The sequence below is a fragment of the Adiantum capillus-veneris genome, chromosome 22 (genome assembly GCF_014529385.1).
Source record: "Adiantum capillus-veneris isolate H3 chromosome 22, ASM1452938v2, whole genome shotgun sequence".
Classification (NCBI taxonomy): domain Eukaryota; kingdom Viridiplantae; phylum Streptophyta; class Polypodiopsida; order Polypodiales; family Pteridaceae; genus Adiantum; species Adiantum capillus-veneris.
The window spans coordinates 134771218-134790375 of record NC_140952.1 but is presented as its reverse complement, the minus strand read 5'-3'; the positions used below and the strand labels follow the sequence as shown (position 1 = coordinate 134790375).

At 43.7% G+C, this 19158-nt stretch overlaps 1 pseudogene across 1 annotated transcript in view; it reads right to left on the bottom strand.

Annotated features, from left to right (window-relative positions):
• The window catches only part of LOC147430267 (uncharacterized), a 239045-nt pseudogene that overhangs the window by 128118 nt on the left and 91769 nt on the right, over positions 1–19158 (bottom strand). Inside the window, exon 5 of the transcript XR_015185774.1 lies at positions 8557–8614. The product of XR_015185774.1 is annotated as an uncharacterized LOC147430267 (transcript). The remainder of the gene's footprint in view (positions 1–8556; positions 8615–19158) is intronic.

The window sequence follows — 19158 nt, the reverse complement described above, 5'->3', positions numbered from 1 at the left end:
CTTTACAGAGATGCGCAGAGTTGGTCTGAGCAGGAGGTTGGAGGATTGGTTTGCTACGAGCCTGCTTCAGTCTTGGGAGCAGCTGAGGAGAGGCTTGGAGCAGCACCAACCCACATGCACGGAGGATCGCTTGAGACAGCCTCTGGTTTGGAACACCTTGGTTAGCACTCAGCGAGGCCACCTGCTTGGTAGTAGACCTCATGTTTCCTGGGGTCCCATGGCAAAGGACCCAGCTTGCACTCTCGGTGGCTGGCTCAAGTTCTCAGGTTTGCCCAAGGAGATTCAGAGCATCCAGCTATGATCCTGACCCAGCAGATCTTGAGACAGGCCACTGGCGGCTTTGGGCCTGGGAGAGTTGCCCTCTGGCACAAGTGCAGTAGGACTTTGGAGAGTGGTTTTGGAGAGACCCCTTCTCTTCGGCCGATCACCCTGGGATCCCCTTCTTTCAGTACACTATTTGGCGTAGGCGCCACATACGGGCACCACGGAGAGAGACTCGTCTTGCTGCAGGACTTCATTGGCAGGAGGAGGGTCTCACATCTTATTTCTTGTCAAATTTTTGGGAGCGAATGTGGGACTCCAGACAACCGAGGCGAGTCACTTTGTTCCAATGGCTTGTTGCACACAGAGCTACAGCAGTGGTGAGTTGGCTAGTACATAGTGACTTTTCGGCAACTTGCGACCGTCTTTGGAGAGTTAGCCTCATTGTCTACGGGAATGCCCCATGGCACAACAGGTTTGGCTTCGGGTTCTCAGCTTGATGCCATCTCTCTCCACAGCGCATCAGAACACTTGGGTGCTACAGCCTGGGCCCTACGCTCCATTTTTAGTTAGTCTCCACCCGCCGGATCATAGTGATCCAGGGGGTCGTCCTACACTTCAACCTGCCACAGAGCTTACCCCCCTAGAGTGGTACAATGAGAGAGAGGTGTTGGGAACTCGTTTGTGGCCTGACACTTTGGTTCATTTTGCAGGCCGGCTGCTTCCGCATCTTTGAGGCTCGCCTTGTTCCACCGGCGGAGATTGTTCGTGATTTTTGATTGGAGCTGATTCACACTCTCAGGGGTCAGTTCGAGAGACTTCAGGGCAGCTCCGACCGCATGCAAGAGCGCAGTGAGGCTTTCCTGCGCTTTGGCGTCCAGGGCCTTTCTTCACTATGGTTCAGGGTGCACACATATGGCATTACCAGCGACCTGTGTGGCTTTTTCCTCCTCCCATTTTGTGATTTAGCCTAAATGTACATATTTTGTTCACTCATTGGGAGAGTCTCCCCATGCTTTTCATGGAGCCCTCTATTGTAGAGGTGGTTTGTAGCCCTATGGGCAAGCTTTATTGACTAAAAGAAGGATCTTTTTCTCGGCGAAAAAAAAAGATGAGAGACCACGAAAAGAGGAAGCTTTGACACTTAGGCATGTAGGCTTTTACACAAAATTGATCACCATATTCGACAAACATGCACAAGTTGCACGGACAGCAAGTTGGAGGCTGGGTGAGTATCCAAGGGATAGAACAGACACCCAAAAATGCCGCAGACAAGCAAGAGTAGAAGGGAGACCATACCAGAGCGTGTAGGGGAAAGCTGGGTAAGTATCCAAGGGATAGGCCAGACATCCAAAAATGCCACAGGCGAGCAAGAGTAATTGGGTGATCGTACCAGAGCATATAAGGGGTAGTACAGGGATTTCGAGAACAGGGAATGTGATTTTGAATGTAGCAAGTTGTAGCAGTGGCCTCTTCCATCTAGCTCTCTCTCAAGCGAGCTTGCAATAGCATCGCACAAGCAAGCAACTTCAAATAGTGTGCAATTCTTCTGCTTGGACTGATTATTCTACCAAGAATAATCTGGGATAGTGAACATGGCGAAACACACACCTGAGTGAATCAAATCTGTTGGAATTAGGATTGCAAAGAAACGCACACAGCTTGGAGAAGACGAAGGAAGCTCAAGGCACACAATAGAGAGTGTGTTACTTAGTGTGCAATGGAAAGCTAGATAGCCCTAGAGTGATGGGCATATATACCATGCTCAGGGGAAAAAAACCTCCTAAAGAGGAAAAAAATGCCCCGGCGGTCCTAGTGTGTTCACACACATCACTACCACATGTATATGGTAACAATTCCCCCCTAGAGTGATGCGGTGAACGGGAACTGGCACATCAGTAAAGGGAAGTGACATGCCCTAAGGACATGATCAGTCCACAAAGAGGAGTAAGCCTAAAGCTTTGCGGAAAGCTTCAAGCTTCTCACGAGACAATGCCTTTGTGAAAAGATCTGCAAGGTTGTCCGGTGTTGGCACATAAGCCAAGCTAATCTCTCCTGCTGAGAGGCTCTCCCTGACATAGTGGTAATGCACCTCAATGTGCTTTGTGCGAGCATGAAAAACTGGGTTCCTCGCAACTGCCAATGCGCTCTGACTGTCAGTGTAGATAGTGTTGACAATGTCCTGTCCAACACCCAAATCAACCACAAGGCGTCTGAGCCATACACACTCAACCGTAGCTATGAAGACTACCCTGTACTCAGCCTCCCAACTCGAAGTGGCCACAATAGGTTCCTTCTTGCTCAACCATGATATACATGAACTGCCAAGCATGAAACAAAAACCACTTGTGCGCACTCGCGTGTCAAAACAACCAACCCAATCTGAGGCATGTAAGTCTGGCGGAAATGATCCCCCCTTGGGATAAAACAAGCCAAGATGTAAAGTGCCACTAAGGTACCGGAAAATCCTCTTGACAATCTGCCAATGCTTAGACCTTGGGCTATGCATAAATCTACTGACCTGTGAGACTGCAAACTGAATATCTGGCCTCGTGTTGCATACATAAATGAGGCAACGAACAGCAGTTTGGTAAAGAGTGACATCAGCAATCTCACCAGCATCATGTAGACTCAACTTCAAACCTGTTTCCATGGGAGTGGCAATAGGTTTGCAATCCTCAAGTCCAAACTTACATAGCAATGTCTCTATGTAACTTTTCTGACACAAGGAAATACCACCATCACACTGCTTAAACTGTATACCCAAGTAATGATGCAACAGCCCCAAATCTTTCATCTTGAAAGAAGCATTCAAATAAGCCTTAAATTCAGCAATATGTCTCTCATTTGGTACAGTGATCAATAAATCATCTACATGAAGAACCACGATGAGAAGTACATCACCCTCACGCTTTACATACAATGTGCTTTCTGTTGGATTGTTACGAAAGCCTTATTTGACCAAATGAGTGTCAGCTTTCTCATACCAAGCACGAGGAGATTACTTCAACCCATACAAAGCCTTCTTACATCTGCACACTTTGTCCTCTTGTCCTTTTACGACAAAACCGCGAGGCTGCGTTACATAAACTTCCTCAAATATGTCACCATTCAAGAAAGCAGTAACAATGTCTGATTGATGTACATCCCAACCAAAATGAGCTGCCAATGCACATAGAAAACGCACAGTAGTCATATGACAAGTGGGAGCAAAAGTCTCTTCATAATCTATGCCTTTTTGCTGTGCATAGCCCTTTGCAACAAGTCGAGCCTTATGGCGATCGATCTCACCATCCAGCTTGCATTTCAACTTGTAAACCCACTTCGTACCAATGGCCTTTTTGCAAGGAGGCAAATCACATAAAGTCCATGTGTCATTTTCTACAAGTGCATCATGTTCTGATTGCATGGCAACCATCCAATTTTTTCCGAATTCTGTGCTTCATGAAAAGACAGAGGTTCCTCAACATCATGTAAGCTAGACACAACCAAAGCATAACAATCTGATGCATAAGATGCATGGCGAGAGCCTGAACGAGTACGACTAGACAAAGGTGCATCCAATTTACTGTCATGCAAAGTGTGCACCAGCCATTTTTGCATACCACTAGCCTCCTCATTTTCAGCCCTTTTCTCATCAAGTACATCATGTACATCTGCATCAATAATAGGCTGATCTATATCATTTTCAAAAACCCCCATAGGCTGTACATTTGCCTCATTGGAACTTACATTCATATTTCCACCACTGAAAAGAGGCAACAAAGTGTCATAAATATCCTGTGAGCTTACATTACTGTCTCTAGTACATGACAGCAAGGGCTGAACAGAATCTTCCACAAACACTACATCCCTTGAAACCAAAATACGTTTTCTTTGCGGATGATACAACCAGTAACCTTTGCTTTCAGCACTATAACCAACAAAAATACATTTGACAGCCTTATCATCCAATTTTTTGCACTGCACTTGTGGCACCAAAGCATATTCCAAACAGCCAAAAACATGCATGTGCTCAATAGAAGGCTTTCTATCATGCCATGCTTCATATGGAGTAATAGAGTGCAAAGCTTTCATAGGACACCTGTTAAGTAGATAAGTGGCACACATGATGGCCTCAAGCTAAAAAGACTGCGGCAAAGCTTGACTTTTGACCATACATCGTGCCATTTCCGTCAATGACCTGTTTTTCCTCTTAGCAACACCATTTTGCTAAGGTGTATAAGACACTGTACATTGGTGTTTTATCCCATAACTAGCCAGAAATGCATTAAATTCATTAGACATATAATCCCCCCCTCAATCAGAACAGAGGATGCCCATAGTACATTTCGAGACATTTTCAGCCATAGCCAAAAATTATTTGAAGCACATAAAAACTTCGGACTTCGCTTTAAGCGGAAATACCCATGCATGCCTAGAGTAATCATCAATGAAAGTCACGAAGTACAGGTAATTGCCCAAGGACGGAGTTTGCATGGACCCACAAACATCACTGTGCACAAGCTGCAACCTACATGTGGCCCTAACTGAACCATCCTTTGGAAACTTAGAACGCTGCATTTTACCCAAAATACAACCTTCACAAACATGTTTGATAGGTGCTTCAAGAGGCGGCAAAGAAGCAACCATATCAGATTTCTACAAACGCAGCAAACTGGCAAAATTCAGATGACCAAAACGTGCATGCCAAAGTTTTGTATCTGAAATAGCCCTTGAATCTGCAAACAGCTTGTCCACACTTGTCATACAAAGTGAGCTTATACAGCCCACAGCACAAAAGGCCAGATGCAACAATTTCATCACCAAAACTGAGATCATGAACTGTACATCTGTCATCCACAAATTTGACTACAAGTCAAAGTCTAGCAAGTGCGGATACAGACAAGAGATTCTTCTTGATCCCAGGTACATAAAGTGCATCAACAAGTGTGAAGGAACTGTCATTTGCAGCAGTAAGCACGATCTTTCCAACTCCCTGAACCGGATAGGAGGCATTGTTGGCACAAGTGACTGAATTCCCATGAGGGACAGACTCGAGAGAGGTGAACAATTCACGATGTGAGGTAATGTGCTTTGTAGCACCACTGTCGAAATACCACACATGTGAGGTAATGTGCTTTGTAGCACCACTGTCGAAATACCACACATGTGAATCTACAGCAAACTGACAAGCATGCATCATGGACAGTAGGATTGTAAGTGCACTCTAACGCTAAAAGCCCATTCTGCATCAACATCAGCAACACAGTCTCCTTTTACAGAAGACTTAACAATGGCTACATTTGTAGTGGAACCAGCATTTGCAGTGGAACCACCCTCTTTCTTCTTAGCCTCTTTGGCCTTCAACTTAGGACACGACTTGATCAAGTGATCATTAGCTTTACAATAATGGCAACGCATTTTCTTTTTGCCCTTATCACCAGAATTTCCAGACAAATTGCTGCTAGCAGAAGCATTAGGAACAAAATTTTTGCCACTCACAGCAAAACCATAAGAAGTGGCAGCATTGCTGTTACCACCCTTTCTTTGAGAAGCAATAAAAGCCTGTTCAACCGCACACTGCCTTATCCTGTTTTTTCTGGAAAGTGACTCTTGCAACAACAATGTGCATAATGCATCAAACTTGACAACTTCAGATTTCCTTGGGTCATAAGTCTCCAAGTACTAGCAAAAGTCTGGTAAGAATCTGGTAAGGCATAAAGAACAGTCTGCACAAGGGAACTGTCTGAAATGACTTCACCTGTACAAATAAGTTGCTCATTGATATCCTTGACACCAGCAAGGAAAGTGTCCATATCATCTTCCTCATGCATAATCTTCGACTCCAGCTCTTTACGCGGCAAAGCAATTTTAGCCTCATTGCGACTTGCGTAAAGACCAATCAAAATATCCCAAGTCTGTTTTGCAGATTTTGTTGAACGGATGTGAGGAACAATGGTGCGCTTCACAGACAACACAATCAATGCATGAGCTTGCACATCCTTTACATCCCAACGAGCTTGTTCTGTCGTAGGCAAAACAACTCTAATAGCAACAATCCTTGCAGCAAGACCTGCAACATCCTCAACATCGCCTGCATCCTCAGAACCAGGACGTATATCAATGCCCTGCACAATATTCCAGACGCCCTTTGACACAAGAACGTGTTGCATCATATAAGCCCACATAGGGTAATTGTCCCCATCCAACCTGTCCTCAGTAGCAAACATCTTGAACACATCTGTGTTGTTGTCAGCCATGGTAAATGCTGCACCTGATGTGAAAACTGCCCGAAAATAGGAGAAACGGAGCGGGAACAACACGTGCTATATAGCACAAACCGTAGAAGACTGTAAGGCACCTGTTATGCAAAAATCGGCACTGACAAAAATTTTGCACAAAATGACGAAATTGCCTGTGCAAACCTGCCCGTAGTGGAAACGGAGGCCGAAATGAGCCCGAATCATAAATCTTACCAGATTGAGCTTTACGAGCTTACCCAAAATATTTGTCGACCTGCGAACGCTCGCCAAACCTCACTGTAATCGGAGAAAGTGAGCAGGCGTGTGCTGGAGCAGTTGGCGACTAAGCCCGGGAGGACGTAACCTGCTCTAATACCAATTGTTGGAATTAGGGTTACAGAGAAACGCACACAACTTGGAGAAGACGAAGGAAGCTCAAGGCACACAATAGAGAGTGTGTTACTTAGTGTGCAATGGAAAGATAGATAGCCCTAGAGTGATGGGCGTATATACCATGCTCGGGGGAAAAAACCTCCTAAAGAGGGAAAAAATACCCCGGCGGTCCTATTGTGTTCACACACATCACTACCACATGTATATGGTAACAAAATCAAGTGGGGTAGAAGCTTGTGAAGAGGAAATGGTACTGGTCTGCTTTAGCAAAGATGCAACCCCCACAGAGCGTGATATGGTGATTTATTTGGAAAAACCTCCTGCCAACTCACGTGGGGCGAAAGCTTGTGAAGAGGAGATAGAAAAATGGGGTGTGGTCTGCTTTAGCAAAGATGCAATCTTCACATAGCATGATACTTGAAATCTGTTCAGAAAGACCTCGTGTAAACTGGCAGTGTATGAGTTGATTAAAAACATGGTGAGCAATGTGCCCTAGTCTATAGTGCCACTTCAAAGTACTCTCTTATAATGAGGTGTTAACAGATGAGGCTAGGGCTTGTGCAGTTGATGAATTTCCAAGGTACATTATGTTCCAAGGTTCGAGAAAAATATAGTTTTGGTTGATGAGCTTACCTGTACGAGTATCAAGGTGGAAAATACTCATGAATGCTGCAAGCTATTGGCAGGAGACATGGAGAGGACAGTTTGAGAACAATTAGGTAGATCACTTAAGGACATCTCCATAAGCTTTAGCAAGCTGAATACTATCATCTCCTAGGAAAACCTAAGCTGGGTGATTAGAATATGTAATATTAAATAGCCAAGAGAAATGATGGATCATACGGTGAGAAGCACCAGTATCTCATAGCCATAGGCTAGTTGAGGGAGTTTGAAACAGTAGTGGCATAGAGCTGCATAGGATAGTAGGGACTAGTATCATAGGTCGAAACCTCAGCGTATTGGGCTTGACCAAGAATAGAAGAAGGCAATGATGGTCTACACCCCCTTAAGAGGGTAACCTAAATGTGGATGCTGATTGGGATGAGAGAAAACATGCGGACAATGACGGATATTACCTTGCTTTTTTGTTGACGACAATCCTTTTCACCATGCACGAATCAAAGGTATGCTCTTTGAGAGTTTTCTCTTGCTTAATCATGATACTGGAGCTCCTAAGAGCCTGACCTCCCAAGTCCCTCTTCCTAGTAGGTGCTAAGCTACTTTTCCTTTCTTCAAGGAAGAGAAAACCTTTGCAAGATGATCGAAGCAGCTTCCACAACAACCTCCGTGGGACCAACGACAAGCTCAACGGCACAAATTACCAAGTTTGGAAGATAAGGATGGAGCTCTACCTCCAGAAACTTCAACATTGGGAAGTCACTTTGGGAGAGAAGATGCAACCTGACAAGCCCAGAGATATGATCGTATTCATAAAAACTTAGTTTCTGCATTAATTGTAACAGAACCACAATCAATCCTCTTAGGGGCTTCGTCCTTGTAAACTCAATCGAAAATAAATTCTTGATAGGAATGGGAAGGTGGCAAGTGGTCCTCGGATGGAAACTAAACCTATGACAACTTTTTTCTAAGCTTGGACTGATAATAACTAATCGAACACAACAATCAACAAAATTTAGCTGTTGTACATGAGAACATATAAAAGGAAAGGCCTTTCCTGCTGCTTCTGATTCTTCGGAGATGTATCTATGTTGGAGAGCATATTGCATAGATCATTCCTACATGCAACAAAAAATGAAAAACCTTTAGATGGTAATACTTGTTGCATACATGATTTACAGAGAAAGACTAAAGTAAAAACTGTTAAAAGATGGTCTAATTTGAATGCTAAAAACAAAATAATTCCCAAAAAAGAGGTCATTGACAACAAAGCGCTTATAGCAAAATAGCAGACAACATAGTTACAAAAAAACAGACAAGGGAGAAGACTGGATCTAAAACAAAAGTATGAATGCTTCTTGTCTTAGACGAGTCATCAAGGTATTGATGAGTTATTGTGTGAGTCTCACATTTGAGAATCCCCAAGTCAATATAGTTTGGATCAATCTCAATCAATCCCCTAGTCATAATAATAGAAAATCTTTCTACTCATATTCAGTAAAATCTCATAATAGAAGACCACCTAGTTCGATAAATTTCGAGTCGTTTTGCAAATCTCCACCTTCCTAATATGTTTCTCAAAAAGAACAGGTTTGTATGACATTGCAACTTTTGTTCAATTTAAATAGCACTAACGCTGTTGTTGATCTTGTAATGTTAGAAGTCACTTCTAAATCTTCAAAATGCCAAAATGACCTATAACAACAAAAGTATAAAAATAATATTGTGAGCTGTGTCTAGGGTACAAGCAGAAAGTATTGACAAAAACCACTCTAGTAGAGATAGAACCAGCAAAGGAAGAGAATAAGGTTAAGCTTGCAAAAACAGATGCAAAAAGAAAGAACAGCATAAAAATCTATTGTCTTTCACTCAATTTTTTATCTTCGAAGGGTGCCTAGCTGAACACATGTCGTCGGCATCATATGGCCCACTCCACCATCGATGTGGTGAAAAAAGTGGATATGGCTGAAAACCCTATGGAGGCTCCAATATCAATGGCTGCCTAGGGACATGATAAAGTCTTTTGCAATTAGAGGTGCCTAGGACTCTTCTTGCTGGAGATCCATAGACTCAGAGAGACTACCCTCAAGAGCACAGGACCTACACATAGAGGATCCACACAGAAGCAGATCACTACTTTTTTATAGAGAGACTACTTGTGATGGCCCACCATAGGTTGCCGAATCACACCCTCATTGGGGCATCCTTCTTGATCGAGCGATCCAGCTTGGCCACTCACGACGCTGAGGATGTGAGGATCTTCACGTTGTAGACAAGGCTGTATCTGAAGGAGTACGAGCGGAAGTGCGACGCGAGAGAGAGTGCAAGAAGAAGAGCACGAAGATATGGTGAACTCGCTCTACTGTAATGTGTAGAGCATAGTGAGCTCTTATTAGGTTTTTACAAAAGAATATGTGTACATACCTGGCGGCCCGCCCACTTACCTGGGCGACCACATTGGGCTTTATACCCCAACAACCTCCCACTTTAAGTTCAATGTGGTACTTTAAGTGTGAGAGAAGCTACTATACAAGCTAATATACAAGAGATGTAGAGAAGTGATGTACTACCCTACACCTAACTGCTTTGCGAAAATGCGCAAAGCTCTCTGAGGGAAGTCCTTTTGTAAGTAGATCAGCAGGATTTTCTGTGGTGTGAACTTTGACAAGCTGAAGTTGCTTATCCTCGAGCATTCCCCTGATGAAATGATACTTCACATCCACATGCTTTGTCTTTGAGTGATAAACTGGATTGCGAGCCAATTGCATAGCACTTTGACTATCACAATATAACACGGGCATCTCTTCTTTGATTCCCAAATCTGTTACTAGTCGATTAAGCCAAATTGATTCTTTGCATACCTCTGATGCTGCAACATATTCAGCCTCTGTAGTAGACTGAGTAACACAATCTTGTAATCTAGAACGCCATGATACTGCTCCACCAGCCAATGTAAAGACATACCCTGACGTAGACCTTCGGTTGTCTAAGTCACCTGCATAATCTGAGTCTGTAAAACCCTTTACACTTAGCTCCTGACTCCCATAGCATATACGCATACTCTTTGTAGTTTTCAGGTATCTCAATATTCCTTTCACTGCCTCCCAATGTTTCTTGCCTGGGTTTGACATGTATCGACTCACTACTCCCACTGCAAATGCAATGTCTGGGCGAGTAGCAATCATTGCATACATCAAACTACCCACTGCAGACGCATATGGAATCTTATCCATTTCAGCCTGTTCTTCCTCATACACAGGACAATCTTGTTTGCTAAGTTTCACATATGGTGGCAATGGAACACTCAGTGCCTTTCCCTTCTCCATATTGAAACGTTGCAAAACCTTGTCAATATACTCTGTTTGAGATAACCAAATCAACTTCTTTGATCTGTCTCTCTCAATGTGCATACCAAGTATATGACTTGCCTCACCCATGTCTTTCATGTCAAACGATTTTGCCATCTTTGACTTCAAAGCTGAAATTTCTTCCAAGTGCTTGCCAGCAATCAACATGTCATCCACATACAAAATAAGGATCAGCCAACTACCATCCTTAGCCTTCTTTGTATATAGACAGTGATCGAACTCACTACATTTGTAGCCTTGAGAAAGCATAAACTTGTGGAATTTATGATACCATGCCCTCGGTGATTGTTTTAAGCCATAAAGACTCTTTAACAACTGGCATACCCAATCTTCCTTGTCTTTCTCAACAAACCCTTCTGGCTGCTGCATGTAAATTTCCACATCTAAATCACCATGCAAGAACGCTGTCTTGACATCCATTTGGTGCAACACCAAATCTAATATGGCAACCAATGCAAGAAAGAATCTCAATGTAGTCATTTTGACCACCAGAGAGAAGACTTCATCAAAGTCAATGCCTTGTTCTTGCTTAAAGCCCTTGGCAACAAGCCTTGCTTTGTACTTTGGCTGACTATCATGAGCGGTGATCTTATACCTGTAAACCCATTTACAGGGTAGAGCCTTTTTGCCCCGTGGTAATTTAACTAGCTTCCATGTCTGGTTTTTATGCAGAGCAGTCATCTCTGACTGCATGGCCAATTGCCAATTCCCGGAGTCCTTCATTTGCACTGCTTCCTTGTAACATGAAGGCTCATTGCAATCAGTCAACATGACATAATTCATAGATGGAACAAACCTATCAGGAGGTCGCGTGACACGTCCAGATCTGCGCACAATAGATGGCTCAGGCTTAGCCACAACCTGTGGTTCCAATCTATCCTGTCCTTGCTCCTCTTGAGCCCTGACATTTTGTCTTGCACGTGCAGGTCCATCATCTTGGAAGACAACTCTTCTAATCTCCTCAATCCTCTCTGGTTTAGAATGATATTTGGATTCATTAAAGTGAACATCATTGCTGCGGACAATCTTTCTGGATTCGCGATCCCAAAGTCTGTACCCCATCTCACCAGAATTACCATAGCCTAGAAAGATGCACTTTCTACTCTTTGGCTCAAGTTTGTTCCTAAATTCCTTTGGAACGTGAGTATATGCCTCACAGCCAAAGACTCTGAGATGTTTGTATGAGGGCATTTTGCCTGACCATACCATCTCTGGCACTGAATCCTTCTGCAAAACCTTCCTAGGAGATCTATTTACAAGATGAACAGCTGTTGATACAGCTTCAGTCCAAAACCCATTTGGCAGCTGTGCATTAGACAACATACTTCTGACCTTCTCTTGTATGGTCCTATTCATCCTCTCAGCAACACCATTTTGATTGTAAGGAGCAGTAAGTTCACGTTTTATACCTTTTGACTCACAAAAGTCATGAAAGGCCTTTGAAACATACTCTCCACCATTGTCAGTGCGTAAGCATTTAAGCTCCTTGCCACTCTGATTCTCCACAAGTGTCACAAACGTTTTGAAAACACTAAACACTTCATCCTTGTGCTTGAGAAAGTAAACCCATACTTTCCTCGAGTAATCATCTATAAATGTCATAAAGTAAGAAGCTCCCCCTAGAGATAGGTTAGGCATAGGTCCACACAAATCACTATGAACAAGTGCCAACTGTGTATCTCTTCTACTGCTTCTATGCTTATGTGGCTGCTGTGTTTGCTTACCATACAGACAATGTTCACAGAATTCAAAATCATGAAATGAAAAGCCAGGCAAATAACCAGAACGAGACAAGATTTCCATTCTCTTCTTGGACATATGTCCTAACCAGCTATGCCACAAAGAAACGTTAGGCTGCTCGGTTACATTGATTACATTTTTAGAGACATTTGATACATAAATCATGTAAAGTCCTCTAGACTTTACTCCATGTGCTACTGTCATAGAACCCTTGGATATCTTCCACATGTTCTGTCCAAAAGTGGTGACGTAGCCAGCTTCATGAAGTAAACCTGTGCTGATCAAGCTCTTTGTAAATGCGGGAACATGTCTCACATTCTTCAGCGTGAAAGAAGAGCCATTCTGAAACTTCAATTGAACATCTCCAACACCTAAGATCTCACATGTCTGCCCATTGCCTAGCCGAACATGATCTTTAGTGGTCACATAAGAAGTAAACCACTCCTTGTTTGGAGACACATGAAGTGATGCCCCTGAGTCTATAATCCAGTCACTCAGTGCATTTCCATCAGATGCTGTAAGAAGAGCTGAGTCCATTGTATTCTTCAAGAAGTAGATGTCTCCTGACACTAGACTATCATCCTCTGCAACAGTGTTTGTCACATTTATTTCTTGAATCTTCACTGAGGACTTGTTCTTCTCACCATGGTCTTCAGCTTTCTCTTTGCCTTTTTCTGCTTTCCATTTTCTGCAAACTCTTTTCATGTGACCCTTCTTGCCACAATGGTAGCATTCTATATCACTCTTGCCTTTAGCACTGCGGGGCTTGCTACGAAACTGATTCTTCTTTCCACCTTTGTACTTTTCTTTGGTCCTTCCCCTGACAACTAAGGCTGTCCCTTTGCCTTTGTCCATTGTCTTTCTATTGGTTTCTTCACTAAGCAGACTTCCTTCTACACCTGCTATGTTCAAACCATCTGGAGGTGCAAAATTACTCAAAGCTGTGCGAAAAGTGTCCCAACTTTCCGGTAATGTGATCAACAGGAACATAGCTCTAACAGGTTCATCAAACTTGACACCTTGAGCTGACAACTGACTATAGATTGCGTTGAATTCATTCAGAAGATTGGACATAGGTGTCCCTTCTTTCATCTTCAAGTCAACAAGCTTCTTAAGCCAGTATACCTGTGAAGCTGCACTCTGCTTCTCATAAAGATCACTCAGCTTTAACCATGCTTGATAAGCCGACATCTCGTCTGCTACATTGAAGTAAACGCTTTCTGCCAAAGTCAGCATAATGGTAGAAAGTGCCAATTCATCCATTTCGCTCCATTCATCTTCGTCCATATCTTCTGGTTTTATCCCCTTGAGCTTTATAGGTTTTATCTGCTTCTTTTGTACCAACACGTGCCAAATCTGCTTCTTCCACAATGGGAAATTGGTTCCATCCAGCTTCTTGATATTGTAAAGAGCAGTGTCCTGTGATCCAGCCATAGCTATGCTTTTACTTTTCTGGGAAAAATTCGGCAAAGTTTCCCCTGTAAACTGACCTCTGAACCAATATCAACCTGTCAAATGAACCAAGAAAGCTTCAGATTCTGCATAAATTTCGGAAGAGTCTCCTTTGTAAAATGGCTTTGGTGTACTCAAAAACAGACCAAAAAACAGCTCAAAAACATTGTCTCTCTGACACTGTAAGTTGTCGGTAAACCTGTCTTGCACCTGTACTGTGTCTGACTGTCCTGTCACTGTCCTGTAAGCATAGACTGCGACAATGCCTCAACAGCAATAAAGCAAAGATGCAATCCCAACTGTCTAGCTCACAGTCAATACATCCTAGCTGCCTATCTAAGGGTGATCGAGGGATCGCTCCAAGACCTGTATCACCGAAAGGATCTCAACATTCGAGAATCCCCCAGCTCAATAAAACCTCACTCGACCCTCAACAAAGGATGCAGTAAATCTGACAGTACATAGACTTCCCACAAAGTCATACATCCACAAATTTCCCACTGTATGCTGTAACCGCTGCGGCGGTTGTTTGCTGCGTGACTCACAGCCAGCAAACCCTCAACAGACATACATCATTTCTGACAATACATCCCATGTGGAAGTACCTGCAATGTCAGGATGAAATCTGGAATATCAAGCAGCAAACACAAGCTACCTGATGAACTAGTGGATGTCGCCTTCAGTCTGTGTGTAGATGCGCCCGTGTCGTATGTGACACGTCTCCAAGAACTGTGAGCCGTCCTTCGATGTGTAGACAGCCACAAATCAACACTCTGGGAGTGTCGATATCCTCAGCACCTGCAGTCGTAGGCCGAAAACCCCAAATTTGCAGAGTCGGATCTGCACCCGTCGAGACCACATAGTCGAAAATGTCCTGCGCAGACCTTTGTCGAAGCCGAACGGTGGCCGAGATGACCTCAGAATGAAATTCTGACAACACCAAGCCCTTCGGACTTACCCACGAGATTTGGGGCCGTGTCTTCACCTGTCGAATTTCACTCCAATCTGAGTTGGTGACTCTAGCCTCCTGCAGTGTTGCCCCGAGCCTCGATCTGAGCTCTGATACCAGTTGAAGGAGTACGAGCGGAAGTGCGACACGAGAGAGAGTCCGAGAAGAAGAGCACGACGATATGGTGAACTCGCTCTACTGTAATGTGTAGAGCATAGTGAGTTCTTATTAGGTTTTTACAAAAGAATATGTGTACATACCTGGCGGCCCGCCCACTTACCTGGGCGACCACATTGGGCTTTATACCCCAACAGTATCCGCGGAGACTACGGAGCATCCTTGAGAAACATCTAGCACACCCCCCAAAGAGCTGACTATGGAGGACAATGAGACCATACTGCAAAGATCAATGAGGCAGTTTATGGGATGATCACCATTGTATACTTTCTCCATTGTACTCCCCATTAGCCCTCATGTGATTATACTCCTCTCCATATGTGTTGAGATGGTGTATTATGTGATGCTCACAATTATGATGAAATAGTGAGCGACCAAACATCCCAAATCATTTGAAACAACAAAACATTTTGCAACACCGAGTCAAGGATGCATGATCCTTGTCTAGGCATTGAGAAGTCTGAAATCTCAAATGCAAAGAAACTGAGACATGATCAGATAGAACTGTAACAGGCCAAATCGTAACTGACCTACCATAAGATACTGCCCAAGAGCCGACGTCTGACTGTCTTTTGAAACCACATGAAAATTGCAACGACTACAAAGCGAGTCTGGGATGAAATGTGTCAGGCATCTGTACCAGAATCTGCGAAAAGTAATCTGTCGCAATCTCTGTGGCGCAATAGATGGCAAAGTGGGCGTTATAATTACCCACCAATCCTTGGAGGCTTCTACATTGTTGAAATCTCCCCCAACAATCCCTAAATCCACAAAAGGCAATACATCCACAATTTGCTACCAAAACTCCGTACTCTCGTGAGCCGGTGTTGAGGCATAGATACATACCACTCTTACCAAAGCAGCATCAATCTCGAGAGAAATCCACATGGTTGTGCCTTGTAACAACGTACCATGGTCAAGTACACAATCTTGCCAACGTGATCCAACAAAAATGCATACACCACTGCTAGGATGTTGTTGCCCAATCACAATTTTTTCCAAATTGTATGAGATGCCCTAGGTACCAGATTGCCACATCTACGGTAGTTGTCCATACACAGCTTGCACTCTTGCACAAGAAGTAAATCCACATGCCCCAGGTAACTTCTTCCCGCATCTATGGAAGTTGTCCATAAATAGCTTGTGCTCGTACACAAGAAGTATATCCACATCTCTCTCTCTCTCTCTCTCTCTCTCTCTCTCTCTCTCTCTCTCTCTCTCTCTCTCTCTCTCTCTCTCTCTCTCTCTCTCTCTCTCTCTCTCTCTCTCTCTCTCTCTCTCTCTCTCTCTCTCTCTCTCTCTCTCTCTCTCTCTCTCTCTCTCTCTCTCTCTCTTTCGTCGTCCAGAGTGAAGATGAAGATGGATCTCTAATCCCCTCCCATATTGTCTTCACATTGTACTGCTTAGTTTAGGGTCTCGCACTATTTATATTTTGTTATCCTAGTTTAATTTATTTTGTTAGTCTGACTTTGTATCAAATACACCGCATTGTAACTTTCTGGTCTCATAGGTCACTTTGGCCTTTTGAAGTAGTTAATATAACATTTCATTTCTGGAAAAGCGCTCACCATAACGGTGCGAGACCTATGGGGCGACGCTCCGGATAGCGGCGTGGAATTGTAATGGATCATATAGGCTAGATGTAGGTGCCTTTGAAGACAGCTTTAGGGACAGAGACATAGTTTTCTACTCAGAGACACACCAGATACCGGGACAGCTTATGCCACATGTGAAGGGGTATTTATGGGAAACAGCTGGTCGACTAGACAAGAGATCTCTACGAGGTAGCCGGGGTTCAAGAGGAGTAGCAGTCTTATTTAAAGAGGAGCTGAAACCACTACTACAGATTATCAGGAAAGATGAACAAGCAAGGTATATGTGGGTGAGAATGAGAGCCGAGACAGGTAGATTTCTATATATCGCTATATGCTACTTCCCTCCGAGTACATCAGTCTACTCCTCACCTAGAGGACAGTCCCCTTTCTCCATATTGAATAATGACATATGGGAGTTCTCTAGAGATGGCGACATCGTTCTCTTAGGAGACTTTAATGCCAGAACGGCCAACTCTCAAGCAGTATTCTATGATACTTCTAAGGAAATGCTCAGAGAAGTGGATTTATCACAGGAGGGGCTTACTAGAAACTCACAGGATAAAGAACACACTGAATATGGGAGACATCTCATGGAGATGGCAACTACACATGGTTTGGCCATACTTAATGGTCTAGAGAATTTCCCTTTATCTGGGGGATTCACACGCTTCCCGCACAGGCATGGGGCCAGCATAGTGGATTATGTCATGACTTCACCAAGCTTTATTTCTAATATCGAGGACTTTAAGGTGGGACCCAGACCGGTTGGGATTGCAGTGGATCATGCTCTCTTGACCTTATCAATCTCCTTCCAATACAATAACTCTCAAGTACAAAGGAAGAAGAAGCACACAAGATTTACTTTCACACCAGAGACTGATTCAGTCTATGTGAAACAGATCTATAATAGGATGTGGGCAGCCGAGCCAGTATATACTGTAGAGGAGATTACTTCTCAGCTAACAGAGATACTACATGGAGCAGCACAAGAGGCATACCCACATACTCAGCCTGATCAGAGAAGAGGATTTGGGAACATGCCTCAAAACAGTTGGTACGACGAGGAATGGAGAGAGACGCGAACCCAGGTCCAGAAAGATCTTACACTTGGGACCATCACATATAAGCAGTCTCGGATTGCTCTTCGGCGTATAGTACGTCGCAAGAAAAGGGAATTTTTAGCCAAACTGGAGAAGGATTTATATCAGCTCTTCTTGAGTCAAGACTCACATGACGCCTGGCGTTTATTTCACGAGAACTCATCGCCTCCGACAATTACTTCTCCTGAGATTTGGGGTCAATATGTAACATCATTATATACTGGACAGCCTCCATTACCAGATCCGCTAGAGCCATGCCCTGCTACTAGTACTTTCTTTACTACGGAAATGGTGGAAAAAGCCATTGATAAGATGAAGACAAGAAGAGCATATGATCATGAGGGTCTAGTAGCAGAACATCTGATCCATCCAAGGGATCTACTTTCAGAAGTCCTTGCTCGTCTGTTTAATCGGGTCATGTGGAAGGATTACCTGAATCTTGGAAATTATCTACTATCGTACGTATTTTCAATTTAGGGGATCCTATGATACCCAGGAACTACCGTACCATTATGGTAGGTCACACATTGACCCGACTGTACGCACCCATTCTGGAACAAAAATTGAGTAGATGGGCAGAGAATGAGGGCATAAGGGCAACAGGACAAGCTGGATTCAGGAGGGGTTATTCCACTCTAGATCATATTCTTACGCTCAGAGCCATTATTGAGAAAGGAAGACCAAGCGGGAGAAGGATGTATTGTTGCTTTGTGGATTTTCGGAAAGCTTTTGATACAGTACCAAGGGCCAGATTGATGCGCAGAATGCAAGAGTTAGGGGTCACCAATGAGATTATCTGGGGGAACATGGCCTTATATGGGCCAGTAACTGCTTATGTACGTGCTCCAGAAGGGGATTCCAACATTGTTCATTCCACCGTTGGAGTAAAGCAGGGATGCCCACTGTCCCCTACTTTATTTGGTATGTATATAGATGAGGTATCAGATTACATTAATAGAGAGGGTGACAGAGGTGCTCAACTTGCAGGGTCATGGATCCCTTTGTTGTTGTATGCAGATGATATTGTATTGATAGCAGAATCACCATATGGAATGCAGAGGCAGTTAGATGCATTACATAAATTCGCGGAGAACAGCGGACTGTCGGTGAATTTGGGTAAAACCAAAGTTATGGTGTTCAACGCCACACCGCAGTGGGTTAGGAGATCGGCACCTACATTTGCATATGGCGATACAGTAGAGTACACAGATGCATACACATACCTTGGCGTGGTATTTACACAACCGAAGTTTACTCTTAAGAAAGCAGCGGAGGGTAGAT